The following is a 20,838-nucleotide window of genomic DNA, read 5'->3' as shown; positions in this document are numbered from 1 at the left end:
AAAAGCAGAACCAAGAAATAATTAATATGGAGTAAGGAAATTTTGGGAATACATTTGTCTCGGTAATATATTTAAGTAATTAACACTGCAAGATAACAGGCTAATGTAAGAGCGAAAAAAGAAATTGCAAATGTGAAATGGTGGTACATTAATAACCGCTTTAACCGCCACAATGTTAAATGCAAGCATGCGAATGTGCATGCACTGTGTTGTACATGTGCGGGATGCCAGTTTGTGTGGAAGTGTTCCATGCCTGATTCATTTGTTCAGTACAGGGACGCTTAATGTTGGTTGTGAATGACGCTGGAGATGTCGTCTGATGACGTTCCACACGTGCTCATCAGTAATTCGGCAGGCCAAGGTAACATACCGACACACTATGAAACATGTTGGATTGCAACAGTGGTATGCGGGCGGGCGTTATCCTGTTGGAAAACATCCCTTGGAACGCTCTTCATGAATGGCAGGACAACAAGTGGAATCACGGGACTGCCGTGCAAATTAGCAATAAGGGTATTCGGGATAACACAAGAGTATTCATGCTGTCATACGAAATCACGCCCCAGACCATAATTCCAGGTGTAGGCCCAGTGTGACTATCACGCAGACTGGTTGGTTTCAGGCGCTCACCTCGCCTGTTTCGAACCAACACGCGGCTGGCACTGGTACCGAGGCAGAATCGGATTTCATCAGAAAAGTAAACGGACCTCCACTTCGTCCAGTAAGTCCTTGCTTTACACTACTGAAGTCGCAAACGGCGCTGGTTTAGTGTCGGTGGAATGCACGCTACAGGGCGTCTGACCTAGAGCTGTCCGGGAAGTAACGGATTTGTAGCAGTTCGTTGTGTCAGTCTCTAGAACCGCAATATGGCAACAAATAGAGATACTGCCGAGCGACTTGAAACTCGAGACGATGAATCGGCGGAAGAGACGGTAGCAGAGATTAACAGTCTGTTATATACGGATAAAATAAAAATGTCAGTCGGGGGGCTGAACGAAATCAAAGGTAGGGCGACTCAGTGGGCAATGGTGCAGGGGATATTAGAGGGTAGGTTCCCTGAACTGGAGAAAGAGAATGGAAGACTGCGAAAACAAGTAGAAAATAAGAGTGTGACAACATGTGACGCCGCAGATAACAGTGAAACAGAGTATTGACGAAACCATAGCAAGACAGGCGGACATAGTATTCCTAAGGCCCAAGGAGGGACAGAATTTACAACAGGTAAAAGACATTTTCATCAAAACAATAATCCTCGAGAGGACAAGGTGAAAATAAACAATGTCACAGTAGTTCAAATGTTCAAATGTGTGTGAAATCTTATGGGACTTAACTGCCAAGGTCATCAGTCCCTAAGCTTACACACTACTTAACCTAAATTATCCTAGGGACAAACACACACATCCATGCCCGAGGGAGGACTCGAACCTCCGCCGGGACCAGCCGCAGAGTCCATGACTGCAGCGCCTTAGACCGCTCGGCTAATCACGCGCGGCTGTCACAGTAGTGAAGAACGCAGTCATAGTAGAGGCAACATCAAGATAGGACTGTGAAAAAATTCTGAACAACGATAAATTGAAAAAAGAAATGAAATATGAACCACCACGAAAGCGGTGGCCACTAATGGCAATACATGATGTATGTAACAGATTATCACCGCATGGTCATACCCCGAGGTGATTTAAACCCGCTAACCGCCCACCAGAGCGTTGTTTCACCATGTATCAGCATTATCCATTTCTGGTTCAAATGGCTCTGAGCAATATGGGACTTAACTTCTAAGGTCATCAGTCCCATAGAACTTAGAATTACTTAAACCTAACTAACCTAAGAACATCATAAATATCCATGCCCGAGGCAGGATTTGAACCTGCGAGCGTAGCGGTCGCTCGGTTCCAGACTGCAGCGCCTAGAACCGCTCGGCCACCCCAGCCGGCCCTTCATTTATGAGCATGAGTGTAGATTCAGGGTTTTCGTGGTTTCCTTGAATGTCTTTAAGCACGAACAAGAATGGTTTAGTTGAAAAGGATGTTGCGTATTTACTTGCGCGTATTTACTTGTCCGTCTCCAGAGACCTCATCGTCAACGGAGCATTCAACATTAGTCTTCAGTTATTATTTTTTTTTTTGTTTTCTTTTCTGATTCAGGGTGCCCTGTTCCTATATGCATTTTACCAAACTGATAAGAAAAGTTCATGGAACTAATTCACCAATTGCAGGTTGTCCCTCTAACGGCAACAATAATTTGATTTTCTATATTTCATACGATTATTGACCGAATTTATAAATTTAAAATGCTGTCATTGAGCCATGGTAAAAAAAAAAAAAAAAATGTTGTTTGAAGAGCGCGCCGCAGCGCGTAGTGTGAAGCAGTTGCCCTCCGTTTCTGGTGGTGGCGCCGCTGTGGCAATCGCAGCTTTGGTGTCTCCCTCTGGTGGGAAAGCGAAAAGGTTGCCTGTTCACAGGCATTTAAGGGGCGCTATCAGCTCGGCAGTTGGTCAGTCGGAGTGAGGCTAGGTCAGTCTCGCGTCACCAGTTACTGGTCTGTCTCTCGTTCGCATTTGTGCAGCAGTTAGTGTCAGTCTGTCGTTTGGATCAAACTTTAAGCCAGAAAATGAGTCTTGCCACTCCGGCAGTAACAGAACTCAGCCAGTGGTCGCATGGTCGGGGCTGAGTTCCTGCATCTGAGTCTGCGCGTTAAGCCGCCAGTCTGCTCGAGTTGTTCGGGCAACGGTGATTGGCGGTTGGATCGGTCGGTTGGTCGGTCGCGCACTGAGACGCCTGGGTGTCGGCGCATGTGAGGTCCCCACATGATCCCAGGAGGCCGCGCCACATAGAAAGGGGTAGTGGCTTCGCGGTTGAGATGAGAACAACAGGAGTGAAATCACGACATCGGGCTGGCCGGGGCGAGCTGCGACGCCATGAGAGGGGAGATCGGCGCGCCTCCCTGCGTCCGTTGATGCGGCTGGCAGCGGACGGTTCTGGAGAGCGTTGGGGGTGCTGCGCCAGGTTTTCGCCAGAAATCGCAGTTTATTAGAAGTTAAGTGATTGGAGATATGTTGTTTCATTTACTTGTTAAATTCTACTTGTTTTCTTGGTGAGGTCACCAGCCGCTTTGTTTTGGGGTCGTCCCACCGTTCTTCTCCGTTTGCGCACCCGGGGAAAGGTGGTTATTTGTGAATTGGGTGGTCCGTTTTTCCCTTGTGGAGTTGGGGAGGGTTAGAGCTATCTGCGGTTCGGGTTGTTCAGTAATCCTCCTGTCCATCTGCCACATGTTAATAGCTGCCTCTGTCATGTTTGTCGGATTCGGTGTTAACGAATTTATAGAATTAAGGTGGAAAGGCCAAATTCCTGAAATATGATTTTATCTAGCCTATCATCTTGTGAGGTGGTACATGTGTAATGTAGAGCATGTTGTACATTTTATGTAAGTCTGAATCTCATGGGTTTTGTTTAAATAGTCATTTTTATAAAGTTGCCACCCTTCCACAGTAATAGTCCTAAAAAAAAAATTGCACTTTCGGTGGCAAATAATTTGAGTGTTGTACCATTTCCATCCCTTTTACGGGGTGCATAGTTAATGTTTGTGTGAGTTGTTAAAATTTTTAGTCTAAAGTAATCTGGTGTGTTGCAGATTTGCACCAGTGTAGTCTTTCAGAGGGTGTTGTGAGCGGTCGTGACTACCGCCGTGTTGAAAGGGGGCGCCAAGCTTCTCAGCCCGAAGGCTCATACTGTCAATATCTAAAATTATGTCTCTAAATAAAATTGTAACTTGATATTTCGAGGGTGCTTTTCTGCTTATAAATTTTAAATCTGTTTTTGAAAAGGCTTTTATGAATAAAATTCCCATTTGTTAAAGGTAATTTGATTTTCGTCAGTTACTCCCTGGCAACTACTTCCACGCTCACCTAGTGTGATTAAATGTGTTACTGTTCTTGATGAATCGCTAGTAAATAAAGTAAATTCTTTAAGAAAAGGTTTTGAAAGTAAATTCACGGTTCAGTCATGTTCTACTTATTAAAAGCTATAATGTTATCAGCCATTACATTGTCCGTGGAGGTCATATCTGAAATTCGGTATTCTCGGCACATTCTTGACACTCGGAATGCTGAATTCCTTACCGATTTCCGAAATGGAATTTCCCTTGTGTCTAGCTCCAACTACCAATCCGCATTCAAACCTTCTTTTTCCTCGTAGTGCAGGAACATTTTCACATGAATCATCTGAGTACAAACGACAGCTGCGTCGACGCTCTGCCCTTTTATACCTTGGGTACCCAGAACTAACGCCACCTGTCTGTGTGCATGTCGCTATCCCACGACTTCTGTCACATCAGTGTACCTAGAGGTAGTACAACAGTAACAGGTCAAACGATGTTCTGGTGCACTTTTGATATCAAATTGATTATCAAATTAATTATGCAAATTAATTGAATTGATCAGTTAATTACCCGCACCAGCCTGATGTCGTCATGGGGAATCTGCAGCTGGCACGTGGGTCCCTCCCCCACCATCCCTATGGGAAAATACGGCGGGAAATTCAAATTTAGGCGTTAAATTAAAAAATGACAGGACATACAAAATTTCGAAGTAAATTTGAATTTCGGCGGTAAATTCAAATTCTAATTACGTTGTATTGCAGGGAACATAATAATTATATATTCTTTATTTATAGAAATTCAATTTGCATATCATCTTTGAAATAGTGACGCAGTCTATCTACAACTTCACAGTCGAAGACGGCCGACCCAGAATCCTGGTGCAATGTAGCTCCCCTTCTCCTACTGGTGGGAAGTATCTGATCAAATCGATTGCAATGCATGGAATATTATTCAAACAATTTATGAGATATTGTTTATTTATTTAAACAATTTGTAGAAGCCAAGGCAATGTGGAATATTGTTTGTTTAAACAATTTGATATTTTTAAAAACTAAAAACCCGCCTCGATTGCGAAAAAAGCACCTAGTGTTAAGTGTTAACCCAGGTTTCGGCGTCGATAACTACACCTTCAGAACAACAATAAAACCCACAAGTGCCTAAGAAGACCTTTGTCAATGATTAAAAGAACATCATAGCTATACATTTATAAACGAAAAAGAAAAGGAAAGCACAAACAGCACAAATGTACAAAGTCAAAACATATATACTGTTTGTGCTTTCCTTTTCTTTTTCGTTTATAAATGTATAGCTATGGTGTTCTTTTAATCATTGACAAAGGTCTTCTTAGGCACTTGTGGGTTTTATTGTTGTTCTGAAGGTGTAGTTATCGACGCCAAAACCTGGGTTAACACTTAACACTAGATGCTTTTTTCGCAATCGAGGCGGGTTTTTAGTTTTTAATATATTTACCAACGTTTGCTGACGCGCTGCGATGTTGAAAGTTCTTAAACCATTTGAGTTGGACAGGGGTCGTTGCCGTTGATCGAGCACTAGACAGTAGCTCCATTCAGTTTCGTCAATAACTGCTCGATGTAGGGAGGATATTTTCGCTGATAGTCCAGCACTGGAGAGTTGCTTCCGCCAGTCTAGCCAATAGACCTACATGAGGTCAGCAAGCTGTCACTAAAGTGCAGCCTCCTGCCAGTCCGCAAGTGAATTTGTGGTGCGGGGAACATAAGGCTGGGTAATAATTTTGGAACAGCGACCCACTGTCCCAGAGTGGCTATAATTCTCTGCCCCCATGTACAGGACTCCTACAACAACTTCATTTTCGACTCGTAAATCGCATCTTAGCTACCAAAAACATGGGAAATATACCGTATGATTTTTTGTTTTGTTTTGTTTTACAAATGCAGTGCTCATTGTGTCACTTGAACATGGCCTCTCAATATGAAAAATACGAGCAATCGCATCCAGTCTAGTCCAGCGCTATCTATTGACTGTATTGTGTGCCTGTAGAGCGGGCCAGCCTTAAACCGTGGCTTCCAATCGTCGACCCCTCGTGACCACTCCTGCTACTGACTGTGGCAGTATGGAAAAGCAAACAAGTGAGACTTGGACTAACTGCAGTGATGATGCAGAAATTGGGAAGTATGCCGCCGTGTCATTGGTTGGCGTTGAAATAACGGAAAAACTGGTAAAATTGCTAAAGCTGATCGCACTGCCAATTGCGCTGCTTGCTATATTACATCGTCCCATATCGACGGTGTCTTTTCCATCCCATCCGTTCGCCGGTATGCCGTTCATTACCAGAGAAATAGTGACTGACATCATTTGTTTGAGATGGAGAGAGTCTTGGTGGGAACAACACCCTCGAGGGACGGCCACCACCGAAACAATGGTGACGTACATACATGCAATACGAGAAATCCATGCTTTTTGTCACTTCAAAACAGAACACCAAGATTTCTTCTACCGTGGCACTGTGGAAGATGAGATTACATGTGAAGGTCGTCACCTCCGGACAGCTGTTTGGAAAGGCTCCACAATACTGCAAACTGTTCCAGTTTCCGTATGTTGCGATGTCTTTCACATTTTTGTCAATAAGAACCAGCGCCTCTGTCATTTATTTCAACCAGCTTCTGTGTTGTGGGAGCAACGTAGTATACATCATGTGATATCCAACTTTCTGTGAGAGCCAGTGTACTCAAACGTGCTAATGTCAATTTAGCACTTGACACAGACCTCGTAGTTATTGTAGAAAAAAATGAATGGCTGTGTACACCGCTGCAGTCATACACTAGTTCGATGTGACAGAGCAAAAAACAATGCTTATGAAACAACACAAGAACCTTCTCCATGTTACTGATAGTCGATATGGTCTTCCTCCAGTACAGGGGACAAAACTTTTCACAGGTCCATGGAAGCGACTTTAATCACTGATCGCCTGCTCCAGTGGACCAATACACGTGTATTTAATGGGATCGCCACACATGGATGATGTCAACACACAGTCGGTATTTGTTTCTCAACAAACCTTTGATATCGATGAATGGTAGCTGTTACGCTTCTGAATTTCTTTGTTCAATCCATGTTTACTCTGCTTGGCTGTGAACTTCCTCCTGTACGCTCGTGTACTATTTTTATCGTTCTGATAGCTCCCTATCTAGTCAGTGATGGGTGGAGGAATAGAAGGTCTTCAAACTAATGGAACAGTGCTGTCAGGATGTAACGAGATTTCGAGATAATTAGCAGGTGTCTGTAATTAGCGGGGGACATCTCTTACTAGTCGAAATCGGGTGGATGCAAATGCTATTCCATACATCGAAGACTGGAGGATTTGTGGGAATACGGGACGTAAGCGATACTATAACGAAAGGGGAGTTGAGAGGTGAGCCGTATACCGTTTCTTCTAAATGTTGCGGGGAAACATATTACAACTTCTCATATACATCTTGTGAAGTGACTAAAGTGAGAAAATTAGGGGCTAACACGAAGGTTTCTACAAAGAGACAATCAGCAGCAGAACTTCCGTCATTTGTTTTCTCTATAAATAAGAGGAAACATTCTTCCGTGAGTTTTGTGTGTCTATAAATGGATGGCCTGACATCTTAATAGGTAGACTAAATTTACATCTACGTCTATATGCGTACCTCACAAGTCATCGTGCAGTGCGTAGACAGCTCATACCATTACTCATTTCCTTTTCTATTCCACTCGCAAACAGAGTGATCGAGAAGAAGACTGTCTATATGTCTCCGTATGAGCGTTAATTTCTCGTATCGTACCTTCGTGGTCTGTACGCGAAATGTATTTTGGAGGCAGTAGAATCCTTCTGCACTCAGATTCAAATGTCAGTTCTCAATAGTTTTCCTTGAAAAGAACATTGCAATCCTTCTAGGTATTCCCAGTTGAGTTCTCGAAGCATCCACCCACTAATTTGGCGGGAGCCAATAGGAACTCTTCTATAGGATTGTATTCTGAAGGAAACCTAGGTCTGCAGACTCGTACATTTTTGGGAAGTGGCGGTAAGTAACTAGGTATTTTGTTATTTCTCATTGCATCAACCTTTCCGGGATATTTCGAGATCACATCTTAGAATGTTTTGGTCTGATGGAGGGATGATGGGAAGCATATTGCTCAACATCCTGGTATTTAGTCCAGTGACATTCAAGCGTCCACTCCTTCTGAGAATGAAAGGACAACTTTTGTGAGTCTGGAATCATTAACAGCTGTTCAGCACAGCCCCGACATATGGGCAGAGGTTCACGATTCAATGGTGGTGATGGCAGCTGTGACCCAGTGGCGGAGGCGTTGCGAGGCAGGAGAAGAGAGTCAAACATCCTACTAACCACGTATTCCTACAGATCTCAGCAGGAGTAGTTCAGGAGCAGTAAACCAGAAATGTAGGTGACCTACTTCCACCAGCATGAAAGGCAACTGAGAGGCAGAATCCAGTTAGTGTTGATGACGGTTACCAGCCATTATCGTGTCGGAGGAAGTGACTACCTAGACTGTGGGAAGTCTCCAGGTAATGCGACTGCACGAAAAAGTTATTCACCACGCAAAGAAAATCTCATAAACAATTTAACTAATCAGACAATCAGTTTGATATTAATGACGTGCTGCCACGTGAGAGTAAGCGAGGGCAAGAGTACCACAGATACGATTTAGAGTTGGATTGGCAATCAGGCGATATTCTATTGCGGTGAGGTCTTTAACGAAATTTCAATCTCCCACTTAGACTGGGAGGGATGACCATCGAAGTAAAATTAACTACACTCCTGGAAATGGAAAAAAGAACACATTGACACCGGTGTGTCAGACCCACCATACTTGCTCCGGACACTGCGAGAGGGCTGTACAAGCAATGATCACACGCAAGGCACAGCGGACACACCAGGAACCGCGGTGTTGGCCGTCGAATGGCGCTAGCTGCGCAGCATTTGTGCACCGCCGCCATCAGTGTCAGCCAGTTTGCCGTGGCATACGGAGCTCCATCGCAGTCTTTAACACTGGTAGCATGCCGCGACAGCATGGACGTGAACCGTATGTGCAGTTGACGGACTTTGAGCGAGGGCGTATTGTGGGCATGCGGGAGGCCGGGTGGACGTACCGCCGAATTGCTCAACACGTGGGGCGTGAGGTCTCCACAGTACATCGATGTTGTCGCCAGTGGTCGGCGGAAGGTGCACGTGCCCGTCGACCTGGGACCGGACCGCAGCGACGCACGGATGCACGCCAAAACCGTAGGATCCTACGCAGTGCCGTAGGGGACCGCACCGCCACTTCCCAGCAAATTAGGGACACTGTTGCTCCTGGGGTATCGGCGAGGACCATTCGCAACCGTCTCCATGAAGCTGGGCTACGGTCCCGCACACCGTTAGGCCGTCTTCCGCTCACGTCCCAACATCGTGCAGCCCGCCTCCAGTGGTGTCGCGACAGGCGTGAATGGAGGGACGAATGGAGACGTGTCGTCTTCAGCGATGAGAGTCGCTTCTGCCTTGGTGCCAATGATGGTCGTATGCGTGTTTGGCGCCGTGCAGGTGAGCGCCACAATCAGGACTGCATACGACCGAGGCACACAGGGCCAACACCCGGCATCATGGTGTGGGGAGCGATCTCCTACACTGGCCGTACACCACTGGTGATCGTCGAGGGGACACTGAATAGTGCACGGTACATCCAAACCGTCATCGAACCCATCGTTCTACCATTCCTAGACCGGCAAGGGAACTTGCTGTTCCAACAGGACAATGCACGTCCGCATGTATCCCGTGCCACCCAACTACCATGGCCAGCAAGCTCTCCGGATCTGTCCCCCATTGAGCATGTTTGGGACTGGATGAAGCGCCGTCTCACGCGGTCTGCACGTCCAGCACGAACGCTGGTCCAACTGAGGCGCCAGGTGGAAATGGCATGGCAAGCCGTTCCACAGGACTACATCCAGCATCTCTACGATCGTCTCCATTGGAGAATAGCAGCCTGCATTGCTGCGAAAGGTGGATATACACTGTACTAGTGCCGACATTGTGCATGCTCTGTTGCCTGTGTTTATGTGCCTGTGGTTCTGTCAGTGTGATCATGTGATGTATCTGACCCCAGGAATGTGTCAATAAAGTTTCCCCTTCCTGGGACAATGAATTCACGGTGTTCTTATTTCAATTTCCAGGAGTGTATATTTAGAAATTTATAAAGTAGTACGAAATGTAAACCTGCTGTTTACAACTTCATTGCGCTGTTTTACCCTGAGAGACTTCGTATGTGACGAGGCATTTGCTTACTTTAAGAGAGTTTGAAAGTGAGGAAGTTTCCTTGACTGAGGTAGAGGATGGTCTTAGTACTCCATCATGAGCCAAAAATGAGTTCAATATTCTAGTCCTGTGATGCAGGACGTAGCTGATAAGAAAAGATAGTTTTTTTTTTTTTACCTGATGGGAAATGTTTAGAGGAAATATACCCCATAGCATAGTGTTGTACAGGATTTTTACAACAAAGCAATGATACTGTAGTGATGTGAAAACGCGTGTATGGTCCGATTTTTTCTGTCTGCGAAAACAACTCGTATAAAAGGGAGGGATCTACATTTTACATGAGAAATTCGAAGTGTATTGACAAAAAAGTATACCCATTTTGGACAGGGTAAAGAGGATTCTTTAAAATGAGGAGTCTGTCAGAGGTGGAACTGCAGTTAGTCGCCGGCCGTTGTGGCCGAGCGGTTCTAGGCGCTTCAGTCTGGAACCGCCTGACCGCTACGATCGCAGGTTCGAATCCTGCCTCGGGCATGGATGTGTGTGATGTCCTTAGGTTAGTTAGGTTTAAGTAGTTCTAAGTTCTAGGGGACTGAAGACCTCAGATGTTAAGTCTCTTAGTGCTCAGAGCCATTTTTTGCAGTTTTTTTTTTGCATCTACCTGTCTCTCATAGGGCCACAGCCAGTGGCAGGAGTGATCACAAGGGGTCAGTGGCTGGAAGTTGCAATTCAAGGCTGGCCGCCTCTTCAGATACACAATACAGTTACTAGATGGCACTGGACTAGACTCAAGGTGACTGCTCAGATTTTTCGTCTTGAGATGCAGTGTCAAGTAAGATAATGAACACTATGTTTATAAAATAATATTGTACATTATGTATTTCCCCTTGTTTTGTCGGGTAAGATACCATTTGTGATTCAAAAACAGGTATGTTTCACTCTCTGATGATGTTACCACAGGAGTCCTGCACATAGGGGCAGGGAAATTCAGCTCTTCTAATATTATTACCCAGTCTTATGCTCCTCCAGCACCTAATTACTTATAGATCAGCAGTTGGCTACTCCTGTGTACTTCAATGAAAGCTTGCTGACCTATTATTGTTACACATTCTTCTCATATAGGGCAGAACGGTGGGAGCAACTCCCCAGTGCAAGACTATCAGCGAAAATATCCTCTCTAGATACATCAGTTATTGACAGAACTGGATGGATCTACTGTCTAGTGCTCAATCGATGACAACTACCCCTGCCCAACTCAAATTGGTTAAACAAACAATATTCCAACTGCCTTGGCTTCTGCAAATTGTTTGAATAAATAAACAATACCCCATAAATTGTTTGAACAATATTCTATGCACTTCAATTGATTTGATCAGATACTTCCCACCAATAGGAGGAAGGGAGCTAGACTGCACTGGCATTCTGGGTTGGTGATCTTGGAGTGTGATGTCGTAATTAGACTGCGTCTATATTCCAAAGATGATATGCAAATTGAATTTCTATAAGCAAAGAATATGTTATTATTATGTCCTCTGCGGTGTAATTAATTATCATTTGAATTTACACCGAAATTCAAATTTAGCAGGAATGTCCCGCCTTTTTCTCAATTTCCCACCAAAATTTGAATTTCCCGCTGTATTTTCCCAGAGGGTGTTGAGGGAAGGGCCCGGTTGCCAACTAAGGAAAACCCATGACATCATCAGGGGTAGGGGTAGTTAATTGATCAATTTAACTAATTTGCACAATTAATAACATATCAATTTCACAAAAGTGCACCAGAATGTAACTGGCCCTACTACTCGTGACTGTGGGAGCGCAAATGTCTCGTGCTATATTCGTCCACTATTTTAGAACGAGAGCACTTCACAACTTCCAACCAACTTTACACATAATTCCAAAGCCTTATGAAACTTTTTCTCGCTGTGAACCCCGTACAAAACGATGAAAGGAGAACTATATCGTTTATTAGACGTTTGCTATTCGTGCAGTAAAAGTTCTTCACTAACCACGACGTTTTAATTTATTACTTCTTAAGTAGTGGTTATGGCAACACATTTTCCAGACAAAATCCACATGTACCACCGAAAGCATATAAAAAATTATAATGCTGCAGTACAAAGACTGAGAGATACGACGTCAAAAACATTGTGTGAATTACTAGCTTTCACTTAAAACGGAGCGGACATTGTGCAGACTATATTCAGCCATCGCTTGATAATGAAAGCACGTGACGTCTTCCAACAAACTATAACACAATTTCAAATATTTTTCTCGCTTACATGCTAACCTCAAATATTTAACACATTAACTCACTTGTAATCACACGTTTGAAGCTGCTTTTTACATGAGAGTTCGATTCTTTAAGGAACTACGATTCACAGGTGAAGACTAACGCAAGCAGAGGTTCTGCCTCAAGGGCTAATAAGCCAACGGCAGCTTATCCACCACTTGTACCCTTTTATCTTTCCTCAGAAGGCTGTCAAGATTCGGAATATGTGAATGCAATACGAATGGAGCAGGAAAAGAGTCGACTAGTAAACAAAGAGAGCAACCTTGCAGAGTGCGGGGTATTTCCCAAAGATTCATCGGATTTCACCAGATCACACCTTCCACATAAAGACAGAAAGTTGGGGCAAATATTAACTTAAACATCGAAACTAAAATTGTTGCTTGAGAACAGTTCTAACAATCCGATTAACATATAAGAGGAAGTTAAATGAAAATCAAATACCCACCGTAGCACACAGTGCGCGCGCCGTGCGGCCCCATTGTTGGTACCATTCGATTCTGTCACTGCTGTAGTGGGAGAAAAGCATAGTACCACATCACAGGTGCACACAGTTGTATGACCTTCAGGTGATTGTGTAACCGACATACACTGAAGAGCCAAAGAAACTGGTACACCTGCCCAATATCGTGCAGGGCCACCACGAGCACGCAGAAGTGAAGCAACACGACGTGGCATAGACTCAACTAATGTCTGAAGTAGTGCGTGAGGGAACTGACACCACGAATCCTGTAAGGCTGTCCACAAATCCGAAAGAGTAGGAGGGGGTGGAGATCTCTTCTGAACAGCACGTTGCAGGGCACCCCAGATGTGCTCAGTACTGTTCATGTCTAGAGTTTGGCGGCCAGTGGAAGTGTTTAAACTCAGAAAAGTGTTCCTGGAGCCACTCTGTAGCAATTCTGGACGTGTGGGGTATCGCATTATCCTGCTGAAATTGCCAAGTCCGTCGGAATCCACAATGGACATGAACGGATGCAGGTGATCAGATAGGATACTTACGTGCGTGTCACCTGTCAGAATCGTATCTAGACGAATCAGGGGTCCCCTATCACTTCAACTGCACAAGCCCCACACCATTACAGAGCCTCCACCAGTTTGAACAGTCCCCTGCTGACATGCAGGGTCCGTGGATTAATGAGGATGTCTCCATATCCGTACACGTCCATCCGCTCGATACAATTTGAAACGAGACTCGTCCGACCAGGCAGCATGTTTCCTGTCATCAACAGTCCAATGTCGGTGTTGACGGGCCCAGGCGAGGAGTAATGATTTATGTCCTGTAATCGTCCAGAGTACACGAGTGAGCCTTAGGCTCCGAAAGCCCATATCGAATATGTTTCGCTTAATGGTTCGCACGCTGACACTTGTTGAAGTCCCGTCATTGAAATCTGCAGCAATTTGCCTGATGGTTGCACTTCTATCACGTTAACGATTCTCTTCATTCATCGTTGGTCCCGTCTTGCAGGATCTTTCTCCGGCATCAGCGATGTCGGGGATCTGATGTATCACCGGATTCCTGAATTTCACGGTACACTCGTGAAATGGTTTTACGGAAAAATCCCCACTTCATCGCTACCTCGGACATGCTGTGTCCCATCGCTCGAGCGGCACCTGTAACACCAAGTTCAAACTCACCTAAACTTGGTAACTTGACGGTGTAGCAACAGTAACCAATCTAACAACTGCGCCAGACACTCGTTCTCTTATATAGGCGTTGCCGAACGCAGCGCCGTATTCTGCCTGTTTACATGTCTCTGTATTTGAGTACAGATGCCAATACCAGTTTCTTTGATGCTTCAGTGTAGCTTGCATTGCTCGCCCGCTAGCTACACCGACTCCGCCGGCGATCACATGGAAATACGAGGGCTGTTCGGAAAGTAAGATCCGATCTGGCGCGAAATGGAAACCAAAGTAAAAATCCGACGAAGCTTTGCACGAAAGCGTTGGGCAGTGCCTCTAGTACACCCGCTGATGGCGTCATGTCATTCTTGTCAGTTCTGAGCGCAGAGTGAACACGTAAAGATGCCTAAAACAATAGTATCTACTGCCAAGCTTGAAGGCCTGGTCGGAGATTTCACCTAATGCTGTGCAACCCACATGACATAACAGTCACGCGTTTCCTTCTTCATGAGAATTCTCGGTCGCTCTCTGCAGGGGCAATGAAGACGCTCCTGCAGTGTTGTCGATGAGTAGTGTTTAAGTACCCACAACACAGTCCGTCGTTAGCTGCCCCTCGATGTCACACCCGCTCACATGAACTGCTGGCTGTAAAGACAGCATTTACTCACACAATTAATGCTAAGAACAGGCAACTTGTAAGTAGGCTGTTTAGGTTTTTATCTTGGTAACGCCACGTAGCGCTCTATATGAAAATCACTGACTGAGCTGTGTGAAGGCTGTGGTTGGTTTGCATTGTTGGAGTATATGCTATTGTAGTGTTGGGCAGCTGGACGTGAACAGCGCGTAGCGTTGCGCAGTTGGAGGTGATCCGCCAGCAGTGGTGGATGTGGGGGGGAGAGATTGCGGAGTTTTGAGAGCGGATGATCTGGACGTGTGTCCTTCAGAGGCAGTAAATTGTAAGACTGGATGTCATGAACTGCTATATATATTATGACATTTGAACACTACTAAGGTAAATACATTGTTTGTTCTCTATCAAAATCTTTCATTTGCTAACTATGCCTATCAGTAGTTAGTGCCTTCAGTAGTTAGAATCTTTTATTTAGCTGGCAGTATTGGCGCTCGCTGTATTGCAGTAGTTCGAGTAACGAAGATTTTTGTGAAGTAAGTGAATTCATGAAAGGTATAGGTTATTGTTTGTCAGGACCATTCTTTTGTAGGTATAATTGAAAGTTAGATCGCGTTGCGCTAAAAATATTGTGTGTCAGTTCAGTTCTGCTCAGCTGTTTGAAAATCAAATAACATAAGAGGTTTATCAGCACAGTAATTCATTAATTTTCTAAGGGGACGTTTCAGACTGCCTTCTACGACGAGGATATTGGGAAGTTGGTACAACGCTACTACAGTTGTCTAAGCCGGAGATGTGACTATGCCGAGAAGTAGCAGGAAGGTGTAGCTAACTGTAACATTTCTGATTTTCATAATGGGTTCCATTTTCCGATCGATCGATCTCACCTTATTTTCCGAACAGCCCTCGTAAGTTTCTTGGGCGAGGGACCACATTCGGACCAAGGCTATGCCTCTGCGATTTCGTTGGGGAACGTTGCAACATCCTCCTTATAGCCTGGATCTTTCACCGTGTGATTTCCATATCTTTGACGACTGGAAGAAAGACATGTTTCCACTTCGGCTTCAGTCGGACGAGGGAGTGGAGTGGTGCTTTTGCGGATCACTAAGGAGCCGACTGCGTTCTACGAAATAGAAATTCATCGGCTCGTCTCCCAGAGGAGTAAATATCTTAATGCTTATGATGATTACTTTTGAATGGAGTCCTTTCATTCTCCCGTTGTGGTGGGTGTTCCGTTTTCATTTCACTGTCCCTCTTTAGGTGCTGGTAGGGGTCTCCATAATGTAGCTAGCTCTCTCAACGCCAAAACACAGCCGCCTTTTGTGTGATTGATAATCGATCACGAAAGAGCCTCTCCAAATATTTGCGCCGTTTCCAGAGAAGAGGTCTACGGCCCGTCATTTTTTGTTGCACAAAAACCCATTCCAAAAATCACGTATCTGAACAGGCGCCTGTTTTTCAGTGGATAGTCAATCCACTTCACAGAGCTGTTGTTTGGGAAGTAGAGGTAAGAGCTACGTGAGCAGCCAGTAAAGAAGCTTAACGGCTCTCGTGCTTACGCCGGTGGTCCGTTTCGTGTTTACCTCCAGTTTTTTCCCTTGGAAACGCCGTAATTAGCGCCAGGTATCCTTAATCCTCTGGAATATCAGTATGGAGTGCTGCGGTATTCTGCTGTAGGAACAATAACTGAACGTTCGAGGGTACTCAACTTAGCACTGCAGATTTCTTGTTTCCTCTTAACACTGGCATTCATTTTCAACGAAACATCAGTGACGCCGCATTTTACTTCAGCGTGCACATAACGATAAATATTCAGTAAACGCGAGTTTTAACATTATAAATATGCGGAAAATTGTTCTGCGTCGAAGGCAAAGGCAACTAAATAAGTAAGGTTAGTTGCACTGCGTTCTCATTGCGACTGTATAAGTACGTGAACGGGCAAATGCAGATACAGTCTTCGACTAGATGTTTATAACAGTACTAAAATGTTTATTATGAGTGAATGAACGATGTGTGAGTATCGGTCACTATTCTTAACTGCTTCTAACTAGAATTCGAATGCCTTTTTCCACATTCGCTAGTGTTTTATCAAAATAAATCGGAAATGAACAAATTCCTAATCTGTACTGGTATGTGGAAACGTGTCATGTCTTCACTTGTAAATGAAATAAAGATAAGTTGCCGCACACACTCACTCACTCAACTGAATGGACAGATATAATTATTTAAAAAATACCGGGTGCACGTAGTAGTTAGTGATGTTCACGTAGATAGTTTTTTTCTTTTTTTGTAGCTTTCCTTAGTTAAACTTTCCTACAATTTGAATTTCTGTTGCTTGTTTTTTCTTGTTTAACGGCACCCAGAGGCAATACGTAGGGCAATGTGCAGCGTTTGGCAACCACAGACGGGATTTCAAATAGCGGCCAATCAAAGCGGCGCTCCACACCTGATGAAGACGTTGTCTCGAATGAAAAGGAAACAGCATCTCGACTGTAAGCCCAAAAATCTTGTAGACCAACATGCACACTGTACGAGGTAGTCAGAACTTCAAACACCACAGTAGCGTTAGAAAACACGTACAGCGGCTTACATATGCCAGACGAATGCTTCGGAGCTGCAATTTTGGTCCGTTTCTGCCTATTGCTTGCGTTCTGAAGGCACGTCAGATGAAAGGTGAGTTAGGCTAAACTGCAACTGCACTGCAGACAACACTCCACTCTTCCTGGGTTCAACATGGTTCTACATTCACCGTGCCATGCCTTTGTGTGAACACTACGTACGTGATGGGTTACTGAGCATATAGAACAACCACTTGAGATGCACTTATGTTTATTTTCTGACATTTAACGCAGCTGCTGTTAGAGCTCATCCATTACTTACATGAGCCCAAAATGGCCAGAGATCCAGCAAAATTTCTCCAAATCTCATTTTTTTGGGTGGGGAAGGGGGAGGCGGAGAGAGCGGCAAGGAAAATCTCACGTCAACTTCTTAATTCAAAGAATATACACTCCTGGAAATTGAAATAAGAACACCGTGTATTCATTGTCCCAGGAAGGGGAAACTTTATTGACACATTCCTGGGGTCAGATACATCACATGATCACACTGACAGAACCACAGGCACATAGACACAGGCAACAGAGTATGCACAATGTCGGCACTAGTACAGTGTATATCCACCTTTCGCAGCAATGCAGGCTGCTATTCTCCAATGGAGACGATCGTAGAGATGCTGGATGTAGTCCTGTGGAACGGCTTGCCATGCCATTTCCACCTGGCGCCTCAGTTGGAGCAGCGTTCGTGCTGGACGTGCAGACGACGTGCAGACGACGTGCAGACGACGCTTCATTCAGTCCCAAACATGCTCAATGGGGGACAGATCCGGAGATCTTGCTGGCCAGGGTAGTTGACTTACACCTTCTAGAGCACGTTGGGTGGCACGGGATACATGCGGACGTGCATTGTCCTGTTGGAACAGCAAGTTCCCTTGCCAGTCTAGGAATGGTAGAACGATGGGTTCGATGACGGTTTGGATGTACCGTGCACTATTCAGTGTCCCCTCGACGATCACCAGTGGTGTACGGCCAGTGTAGGAGATCGCTCCCCACACCATGATGCCGGGTGTTGGCCCTGTGTGCCTCGGTCGTATGCAGTCCTGATTGTGGCGCTCACCTGCACGGCGCCAAACACGCATACGACCATCATTGGCACCAAGGCAGAAGCGACTCTCATCGCTGAAGACGACACGTCTCCATTCGTCCCTCCATTCACGCCTGTCGCGACACCACTGGAGGCGGGCTGCACGATGTTGGGGCGTGAGCGGAGGACGGCCTAACGGTGTGCGGGACCGTAGCCCAGCTTCATGGAGACGGTTGCGAATGGTCCTCGCCGATACCCCAGGAGCAACAGTGTCCCTAATTTGCTGGGAAGTGGCGGTGCGGTCCCCTACGGCACTGCGTAGGATCCTACGGTTTTGGCGTGCATCCGTGTGTCGCTGCGGTCCGGTCCCAGGTCGACGGGCACGTGCACCTTCCGCCGACCACTGGCGACAACATCGATGTACTGCGGAGACCTCACGCCCCACGTGTTAAGCAATTCGGCGGTACGTCCACCCGGCCTCCCGCATGCCCACTATACGCCCTCGCTCAAAGTCCGTCAACTGCACATACGGTTCACGTCCACGCTGTCGCGGCATGCTACCAGTGTTAAAGACTGCGATGGAGCTCCGCATGCCACGGCAAACTGGCTGACACTGACGGCGGCGGTGCACAAATGCTGCGCAGCTAGCGCCATTCGACGGCCAACACCGCGGTTCCTGGTGTGTCCGCTGTGCCGTGCGTGTGATCATTGCTTGTACAGCCCTCTCGCAGTGTCCGGAGCAAGTATGGTGGGTCCGACACACCGGTGTCAATGTGTTCTTTTTTCCATTTCAAGGAGTGTATATTATTATAATTGATAACATTATCCTAGACAATATTAAAATGACCACCAGCCTCCATGGTCTCACTGAACTTAACTGAATGCTTTACACGCATATATGTCCGGAATTCCCTGATTTGAAACAATTGCCGCGCAAGTGTCAGATTTCATTCGGGGTGCGATGCTGGTCGAAAGCACTGAGTGCGTCGCTGGCCGCTGTGGCCGAGCGATTCTAGGCGCTTCAGTCCGAAACCGCGCTGCTGCTACGGTCGCAGGTTCGAATCCTGGCTAGGGCATGGATGTGTGTGATGTCCTTAGGTTAGTTAGGTTTTAAGTAGTTCTAGGTCTAGGGGACTGGTGACCTCAGATGCTTAGAGCTATATCAACTGCGTGCGTCAATGAGTCGCTCATGGTATTCTCAGCGCATATAAAGGTGATGTTATTGTGTTCAACACAAATTGTATCAAAACTTTTAGAAAGTGTATGTTAAGCGATATACTGATAAGTTGAAACGCACGTGCTAACAAGAAGTTAATCGCTTGAGGAAAGAAGTTGAGCTGAAGGTCACCAACAAGAATTCACTATGTGATTACGTCAATCAAGAGAATGGAAAGCTGCGTAATCATATTGTTCAAGGGAAAGTAGCAACAATGTCGTCGTTCATTTGCAAAGTAACCAAAGAATCAGTTACATTTAATGTATATAATACGAGAGCTATTCGGAAAGTAAGGTCCGATCAGAAGCGAAACGGAAACCACAGTGATAATTCGACGCAGTTTTACACATATGTGTCGGGCATTGTCTCTAGTGCGCCAGTCGATCGCGCCACGTCACACTTTTCAGTTCTGAACTCACAGTGAACACGTAAAGATGCCTAGAAAATAGTGTCTCATGTCAAGTATGAAGGCCTGGTGAGAAACTTAGCCTTATATCATGGTGCCTACGCAACATAACTGTCATGCACTTTCTTCTTCATGACAATTTACGGCCCACTCTGAACGGGCAATGAAGATGCTCCTGCTGCGTTTTCCATAGGAAGTGTTCGGTTACTCACCTTACAACCCCGACTGGGCTCCTTCTGATCTCTTTGCTCAATGAACTACTGGCTATGACGACAACATTTTCGCACGACAACGAGTTGTAGACCAGTACAGAGACGGGTGGCTGCCTTCTATGACGAGAGTATTGGAAAGTAGAGACAACGATACGACAAATGTCTAAATCGGAACAGCGACTGCGTAGAGATGTAAGCGGAAGGTGTAGTTAACTATTGCAAATAAAACATTTTTGATACTGACGGTGGTTTCTATATCGCGTCCGATCGGTCTTTACTTTCCGAATAGCCCTCTTATACGATGAAAGGTCAATTATTTAGGGATCCACCAAAACGATTAATACTATTTTCGTGGAGCCTTTTTGTCCTTTTTCTCTGTGTCCGTCTGTGCTTCAGAATACTAGCCTAGGTTGGCATCTTTAAAATATGTTTTTTATTACGTGTCTAAGATACGGTTTTTTACACTTTCCAAATAAAATATGTTTTTATAAAGTGCTTTAATCAATGGTTAGATAAAAAATCATTTCTACATAATTTTACCCGATTGCCGGTTAACCTCACATGAGGGGGAGGGAATTCTCACCACATCTCAGCAAATATCTACATCTACATCTACATCCATACTCCGCAAGCCACCTGACGGTGTGTGACGGAGGGTACCCTGAGTACCTCTATCGGTTCTCCCTTCTATTCCAGTCTCGTA

This window comes from Schistocerca piceifrons, chromosome 2, assembly GCF_021461385.2.
Source record: "Schistocerca piceifrons isolate TAMUIC-IGC-003096 chromosome 2, iqSchPice1.1, whole genome shotgun sequence".
Classification (NCBI taxonomy): Eukaryota; Metazoa; Arthropoda; class Insecta; order Orthoptera; family Acrididae; genus Schistocerca; species Schistocerca piceifrons.
Note: the sequence above shows the minus strand (reverse complement) of the source record.